Raw genomic sequence first — 7,500 nt, forward strand, 5'->3', positions numbered from 1 at the left:
GCGCTATAGCTTGTTTCCAATACTCAGCGGCTTGATTGAACCAAGCCTCCGCAATTTCAGAATCTCCCTGTCGAATGGCCTGTTCTCCCCGGTCGGAATAGGCAGGTAAATTCCTTCCCTTAGAACCGTACTTGAGAGTTTCCTACCTCATACGGCTCAACAGTCAATTCTTTTGCTGTCCCATATTTAAAAAAATTTATCATATCTAATCTAATTGAATGAAATTTTTCATAGATCTAGCCCATTTTTTTTTCTCGAGTTAAGCAAAAGCGGTTAATTATATAAGTTTCAAACTTCAATTTTGCTGAATAATTAAATAAGTTTTATCTTTTCTCCCACCTTCAGAAGAATAAAGCATAGGCATTCCACCCACTATCGTTACAATTTTCTGAAAGATAACTATCTCGGTTTCATCTAGAAATTTATATAGAATCCTTGAAAAAGACTTTCCTTCATAAGAAAGAAAAGACTTACTGTCTTTGGGATCTGATGCTACACCGCTGCTCAATATTGTAGGGGATCCACCCTATTACATAAGTGGATTCCTTCATTTTGATCTTATATCATGATATAAGTAAGCAGTTTTTTATTGTATCGGCCAAAAACCTGACTAATTGATCTTTACGGTGCTTCTTCTATCAATTAGATCCTTTATCCATAGAATAAAGTATCTAGGCATACCTATTTCTTCATATTTCTGCTTCTATGAAGTTTCTTTCTTTGCTACAGCTGATACAAATCGTTAGTTTGGACAATACATATGTAGAAAGCCTATTTTTTTTAGTATTTATTAGCGAATTTTCTCTTTTTTTTTCTTTCTATAGTGGAGATAGTCGCACGTAATGACAGATCACAGCCATATTATTAAAAGCTTGTGGTAAGAACGGGTTTCGTTCTAGTGCCCGAAAATAATATTCCAAAGCTTTTGTATGTTCTCCGTTCCTTGTGTGGATAAGACCTATGTTATAGAGTATATAACTTCGATCATAGGGATCGATTTCTAGTCGCATAGCTTCATAATAATTCTGTAGAGCTTCCGCATAATTTCCTTCGGATTGAGCCGACATCCGTTACGGTCGTTCGTTATTCCATTGAAAGAATCTCCGTTCCAGAACCGTACGTGAGATTTTCATCTCATACGGCTCCCCCTTTATCTGATGCGCATAATGAGATGAGAATAATACATGAAATCAAAAAACATTGAAATACTCTCATTATGAACTCATGGGACTAGCGTTTTTACAAAAAATCTCTAGCCAACCTTCCTGTAAAAGATCTTTTCTTAACATCAAGCATGGTTTACTAGATAAAAATAAAAATGGTAACTCTAACAATTTCTTTGTCCTCAACGCCTCTAAATTTCCAGGAATTAGTCACTTCAACAGTCTTCGATGGTTATACAGGTATCCAAAATACAAACGAGATGGATGTTTGTTGTCCCAACCATTTTTCTAAGTTCCGATCCCGATAAGGAAAAGGTATAATTTATAACAAAGTTTTCGTGTTGTTGATTCCTAGGTGTAGTGCTTCTTCCCCTCTGCTACCTATTTTTACTAGTGAATATTTTTACTAGTGGAGTAGGGTTGACTTAATCCATAGGTTACACCTTTCGCTTAATACTAGAATCGACAATTCTAGCATCTAAGGTTACATTAATCGGGGATACACGACAGAAGGAATTTTTTGATTTTCAAATTGCACCTCCAAGAAGCGTAGATTTATTTCAATTATTGTTTTCTTTCTATCCCGAATACTGTGTCTTTCTACTAAGACGGAGAGCGGTAAAGAAAATTGAAAAAAAAAAAAATCAAATCGCACCATCTCTGTAATAGGTGAATGCCTCTTTTTCCCCGGAAGTTGTCGGAATTATTCGTAATAAGATATTGGCTACAATTGAAAAGGTCTTATCGATAAAATTTCCATTTATCCCACCAGATCTAGGCATCGGTAACAACCCCATTCTATAATTTCTTTTAATTACCTCTCGTGAGAAAATGATCCCACAAACAAAGGAATTGCATAGTACGAAATAACATAAAAACGGATTCATTAAAAAATCCCACTCGATATTAAAATTGTTTCTTTTTGATTTCACAGGAATCAATAAAAGAGAAGAAATATTTCAATCCGGTTAAATTTCATCCAAATGTAGTAGGATCAGAATGAAGAGAACTATTCTGATTTCAGCGAAGTTGAAGAAAAAAAGAATTTTATTTATCTGACTGGGGTAATTCTAGAAGTTTTTTGATTGAATTATGATACAAAAAAGAGCAAAAAGAATCGAATAATCATTCTATGATTCATAACTTGTGACTAGATATATGTATGGGATAAACAGTTGTTGGTGAAAAATCGAAAACTGTAAAAGTCGAATTTTTAGAAAAAAGGAATCATAGTTTAAAAAACTAAATAGAATCATGAGCTAAAAGTATCCATTAAACATAGTTAAAAAAAAATTATTTGTATAGTTAGAATTGGTTGGACGTGCCTATCAAAAAAAAAATTGAATATTAATGACTCACTATTAACTCGGTTTCTGGGCCATAATCATTCTGTAGGAGAGATGGCCGAGTGGTTGAAGGCGTAGCATTGGAACTGCTATGTAGGCTTTTGTTTACCGAGGGTTCGAATCCCTCTCTTTCCGTACTAATTCAACAATGTTACTGACCACAATGTATCAAATCAAATAACAATCGATACTATTATTCCAACGGTTAGACCTTTATGGATTCTTTATTTCGAATTTTTGTGGTACGGAAACGAAAAGACTGGAAAGAATGCACAAGAGATGAAAATCCCCCTACCGATCAATGATAGATGAATGATAGAAAAATTTCCGGATCAAAACCTTACTTTCCTTCGGTCTCTTTACTTAGACTTCGGCGAAGGGGAGGACGAAATTGTCCGAACCCTTGTTTTTTAGTTAGGTTTAAGTCTGACGAGAATAATATTCTACAACGAGCAATTCATTTATTTTTAAACTGACCCATTTACTATCTATTATTTGATTGACTAATCCTTTATATTGCAATGGCTGAAGAGTCAAATGTTTTGGCAATTCCTGAGGGGGGGATGAATCAAGATAATTTTGAATCAGTGTTCTCGATTTTTTTTCATCTTTTGCTGTAATAATATCTCGGGGTTTGCACCGATAACTTGGTATATCCACTATAGAACCATTAACTAAAATATGTCTATGATTAACTAATTGTCGGGCTTGAGGAATAGTCGAAGCCATACCCAATCGAAAAAGGATGTTATCCAAACGCATTTCAAGTAATTGTAGTAAAACTTGACCCGTTGATCCTTTGGCTTTTCCGGCGATACGAACGTATTTAAGTAATTGTCGTTCTGTAAGACCATAATGAAAACGCAATTTTTGTTTTTCTTCTAAACGAATACGATATTGAGATTTTTTACCGGAACGCGATTGGTTTTTAAGATCGTTTCCGGTTTTGGGCCTTTTACTAGTTAGTCCCGGTAAAGCCCCCAGACGGCGTATTTTTTTGAAACGAGGCCCTCTGTAACGCGACATAAAGACTCCTTATTTTATTTTATTTAAATTTCATAAACATTTTATTTTATTTAAATTTCATAAACTTAAATGAAAACTAAATGATAAATATTATAAATGAAGTGAAATCCAGTAAAGTATTGTACTACAAAACAAAGAATAATTAGATAACTTGGATCAATATCCGGATCCTATTGTATATGTAAATGATATAAAAAAGTAAGAGTTCCTTTCTTGATTTGTTCTACAGAAATAGAACCCCTCCTTTAGTCATAAAGGTAAGTAAGTTCCTACGACATCATAGATCGGTGACCTTTGAAAAAGGGTAAGAAGTCGTTTCTTTATTTATTTGATTTATCAATTATGTCAAAAATAAAATCAATAGAGAAAAGCCGGCTATCGGAATCGAACCGATGACCATCGCATTACAAATGCGATGCTCTAACCTCTGAGCTAAGCGGGCTCACATAACAGAAATGTTACATGCATAGTAATTTACTAAATTACTGGGATCTTAGCTATTCCTAATTAATATGAATATAGAATCTAATTTCATTTCAAATAAATATTCAATATTGGAATTGTTCTATTATAGAACATAATAATTAATATAACGATTAATAGAATATAGCGATAGAAAATTTTGATCTATTTATCAAATGGATGTGTATCAATAATTAATGTGTTAATCTTAATTGCATTTAATGCAATTGAGATGATAATGAAGCGTTTCTATGTTTTCATTCTGAAAGGTGGAAGATAAGACGAACAAGGGAATCGACCGTTTAAGTATTAAATTTTTTACTAAAAAAATAATAGAAAGAGGGGCAAATATATATGTTCATATATCTATCTATATTGATATATATTGAATTGCAGATACAGAAATGATAGAATCATTTTGGATCGGAACAAATATGGGTCTCCGATAGAGAAGAGAGAGATGAAAGAAGATAGACAAGAAATCCAATAGGAGGAAACACTTTTCAATAGAGGAATCGGTATTCTAATGACTTGAGTGGTTCCAGTATAATACAAATGAAAGAAAACGGGGAAGGACATCATAATGCGATACTAATCTTAAAAGAGGGGGATATGGCGAAATCGGTAGACGCTACGGACTTAATTAGATTGAGCCTTGGTATGGAAACCTACTAAGTGATAACTTTCAAATTCAGAGAAACCCTGGAATTAAAAATGGGCAATCCTGAGCCAAATCCTTTTTTCCGAAAAAAAAGGGTAGGTGCAGAGACTCAATGGAAGCTGTTCTAACAAATGGAGTTGACGACGTTGCGTTAGTAAAGGAATGAATCCTTCCATCGAAACTCCAGAAACGATGAAAGATAAACGTATTACGTACTGAAATACTATATTGATTAATGACAACTCGAATCTCTATTTTTTATATTTCTATAATTTTTTATATTTATATTTATATATATATATAAAATTATATATAAAAATGAACGAATTGTTATGAATCGATTCCAAGATCTACAAGTTGAAAAAATAATCGAATATTCATTGATCAAATCATTTACTCCATCATAGTCTGATAGATCTTTTGAAGAATTGATTAATCAGATCGAATAGAATAAAGATAGAGTCCCATTCTACATGTCAATAACGACAAAAATGAAATTTATAGTAAGAGGAAAATCCGTCGACTTTTAAAATCGTGAGGGTTCAAGTCCCTCTATCCCCAAAACCCTAAAAAGGCCCGTTGGCCTCTTTAATTATTTATCCGTTCATTAGCAATTCAGACTTTGTTATGTTTCTCATTCATTCGACTCTTTCACAAGCGTATTTGAGCGGAAATTTGATTTCTTATCACAAGGCTTGTGGTATATATTCTATATGATAGACGTACAAACGAACATCCTTGCGCAAGTAATCTGTGAAATTTGAATGATTAACTGTCTACTGTACTGAAACTTCGAAAGGCTTATCCAAGCCCTGAAATTTCGTATATCTTCAAAAAGAAGACTTTGGAATACCTTTTTTCTTATTTACAATTGACATAGACCAAAGTCATCTATTAAAATAAGGATAATGTGTCGGAAATGGCCGGGATAGCTCAGTTGGTAGAGCAGAGGACTGAAAATCCTCGTGTCACCAGTTCAAATCTGGTTCTTGGCACATCATGAATTTGTATGAGTATCTATTCTACGGATTCATTAATAATATAGATCATGAAAAATACTGATACATGATGATGTCTGGAAATCTACCCTTTAACTAAACTATATATATTTTTTACTCTATTTATAGATGTCGAAAATAGACAAGTAAAGATAAAGAGGATATTTATAGAAATATGTAAAGGATGTATATAGATATGTAAAAGAAAAGAATTTTCTTTTGTTTCCTCTTCTTTTTTATTTGTTCATACTCTGTCTCCTGGCGTTCAATTCCTATTTTATACATATTTGAAAGTTTCAATTAGTTCCTTATAAGACCCAAAAGTCTAGTCTAGGGGAGTTGAAAGGCGGGAATGGCCAAGATTCATCTCAGATACAGTACAAATAGAATCCGATTCTCTTTTCATATTATATTTCTTCATTTCACCCTATGTGACTTTTTAAAGCACATCTATAAGTCATATGCGTGATACATAGTTCATAATGCAGAACTCATTTAGTTCATCCTATTAGCTTGTGGCTCATCCAAAATAAGTATCTTACAAATTGGATAATCTCACCAAATCTCTAATTGTATTTTTTTTAATCAATAATAATAAGATGAATGAGACTTCAATTACTATGCTATATCTATAAGAGAACGTAAAAATGTATTTGAATATCTTGAGTTGTCGAAGTGAAGATTAGTTTCGTATTATTTAATGAGCATCTTGTATTTCATAAAAATTGGGGGCAATATAATCCTTACGTAAGGGCCATCCTACCCAACTTTCAGGCATTAAGATACGCTTTAGACGTGGATGATTATCATAAGAAATTCCCAACATATCATAAGATTCCCTTTCTGGAAAATCCGCACTTTTCCAAACCCAGAAAACAGACGGAATTTTAGGATTTATCCTTGCGGCAAATACTTTTATGCATACCTCTTCCGGTTGATCTATACCATACTCGATTCTCGTAAGATGATACACACTAGCTAACAGTCCGCCTGGTGCTACATCATAAGCACATTGGGAACGTAGATAATTGTAACCATATACATATAAAATGACTGCAATGGAATGCCATTCCTCGGGCTTTATTTGTAAAGTCTCTATTCCTTGGTAATCGAAACCCAAAGATCTATGAACCAGTCCATGTTTGACTAGCCAAGAAGACAAATTACCCTGCATCTTCTCCCCCCCCCCATTTTTTTATTTTTATTTGTATAAGTATTTCCCATTTACAATGAAAAATTGATGAAGATTCACTCGTTCTTTGCTTTGTTATTCTGTACAAAAAAAGTATACGGCCTAATTTACTAATTCGTAGGAAGAGACTGCACTTTTGTATTTGAAAAAAGTTTCAGGAGGGATGATCTCTGAAGTAGATGATGGTTGATAGAGTAATCCTTGATCGTAATTTCCAGTATTAGTACTTGGGCCAACATGAAATTTGTGATTGGTAGTAAAACACCGATTTTCCTCTTGAGACTTAATTCGATCTTCATAGATTTCTCGAGATATTTTCTTACGAAGTTTTGTTATAGCATCTATAACAGCCTCGGGTTTAGGCGGACAACCCGGCAAATACACATCGACAGGAATTAACTTATCGACTCCCCGAACAGTACTATAAGAATCGGTACTGAACATCCCTCCTGTAATTGTACATGCTCCCATAGCAATAACATATTTTGGTTCAGGCATTTGCTCATATAATCTTACTAAAGAAGGAGCCATTTTCATTGTTACCGTACCCGCTGTTAAAATTAAGTCTGCCTGTCTAGGACTAGATCTTGGTACCAGTCCATAACGATCAAAGTCGAATCGTGAACCTATTAATGAAGCGAATTCAATGAAG

The 7,500-nt window shown here is 33.7% G+C and overlaps 3 non-coding genes across 3 annotated transcripts; 2 read left to right on the forward strand and 1 right to left on the reverse strand.

Moving 5' to 3' along the window:
- The first annotated feature begins 2,557 nt into the window (after positions 1-2,557).
- TRNAS-GGA (transfer RNA serine (anticodon GGA)) lies at positions 2,558-2,644 on the forward strand. The gene has a single exon. It is a non-coding gene; the product is annotated as a tRNA-Ser (tRNA).
- A 1,260-nt stretch (positions 2,645-3,904) lies between these two features.
- Positions 3,905-3,977, reverse strand: TRNAT-UGU (transfer RNA threonine (anticodon UGU)). Its single transcript has one exon. It is a non-coding gene; the product is annotated as a tRNA-Thr (tRNA).
- A 1,603-nt stretch (positions 3,978-5,580) lies between these two features.
- TRNAF-GAA (transfer RNA phenylalanine (anticodon GAA)) lies at positions 5,581-5,653 on the forward strand. Its single transcript has one exon. It is a non-coding gene; the product is annotated as a tRNA-Phe (tRNA).
- The last annotated feature ends 1,847 nt before the right edge of the window (positions 5,654-7,500 follow it).

Source organism: Cucumis melo, unplaced genomic scaffold (assembly GCF_025177605.1).
Source record: "Cucumis melo cultivar AY unplaced genomic scaffold, USDA_Cmelo_AY_1.0 utg000709l, whole genome shotgun sequence".
Classification (NCBI taxonomy): Eukaryota; Viridiplantae; Streptophyta; class Magnoliopsida; order Cucurbitales; family Cucurbitaceae; genus Cucumis; species Cucumis melo.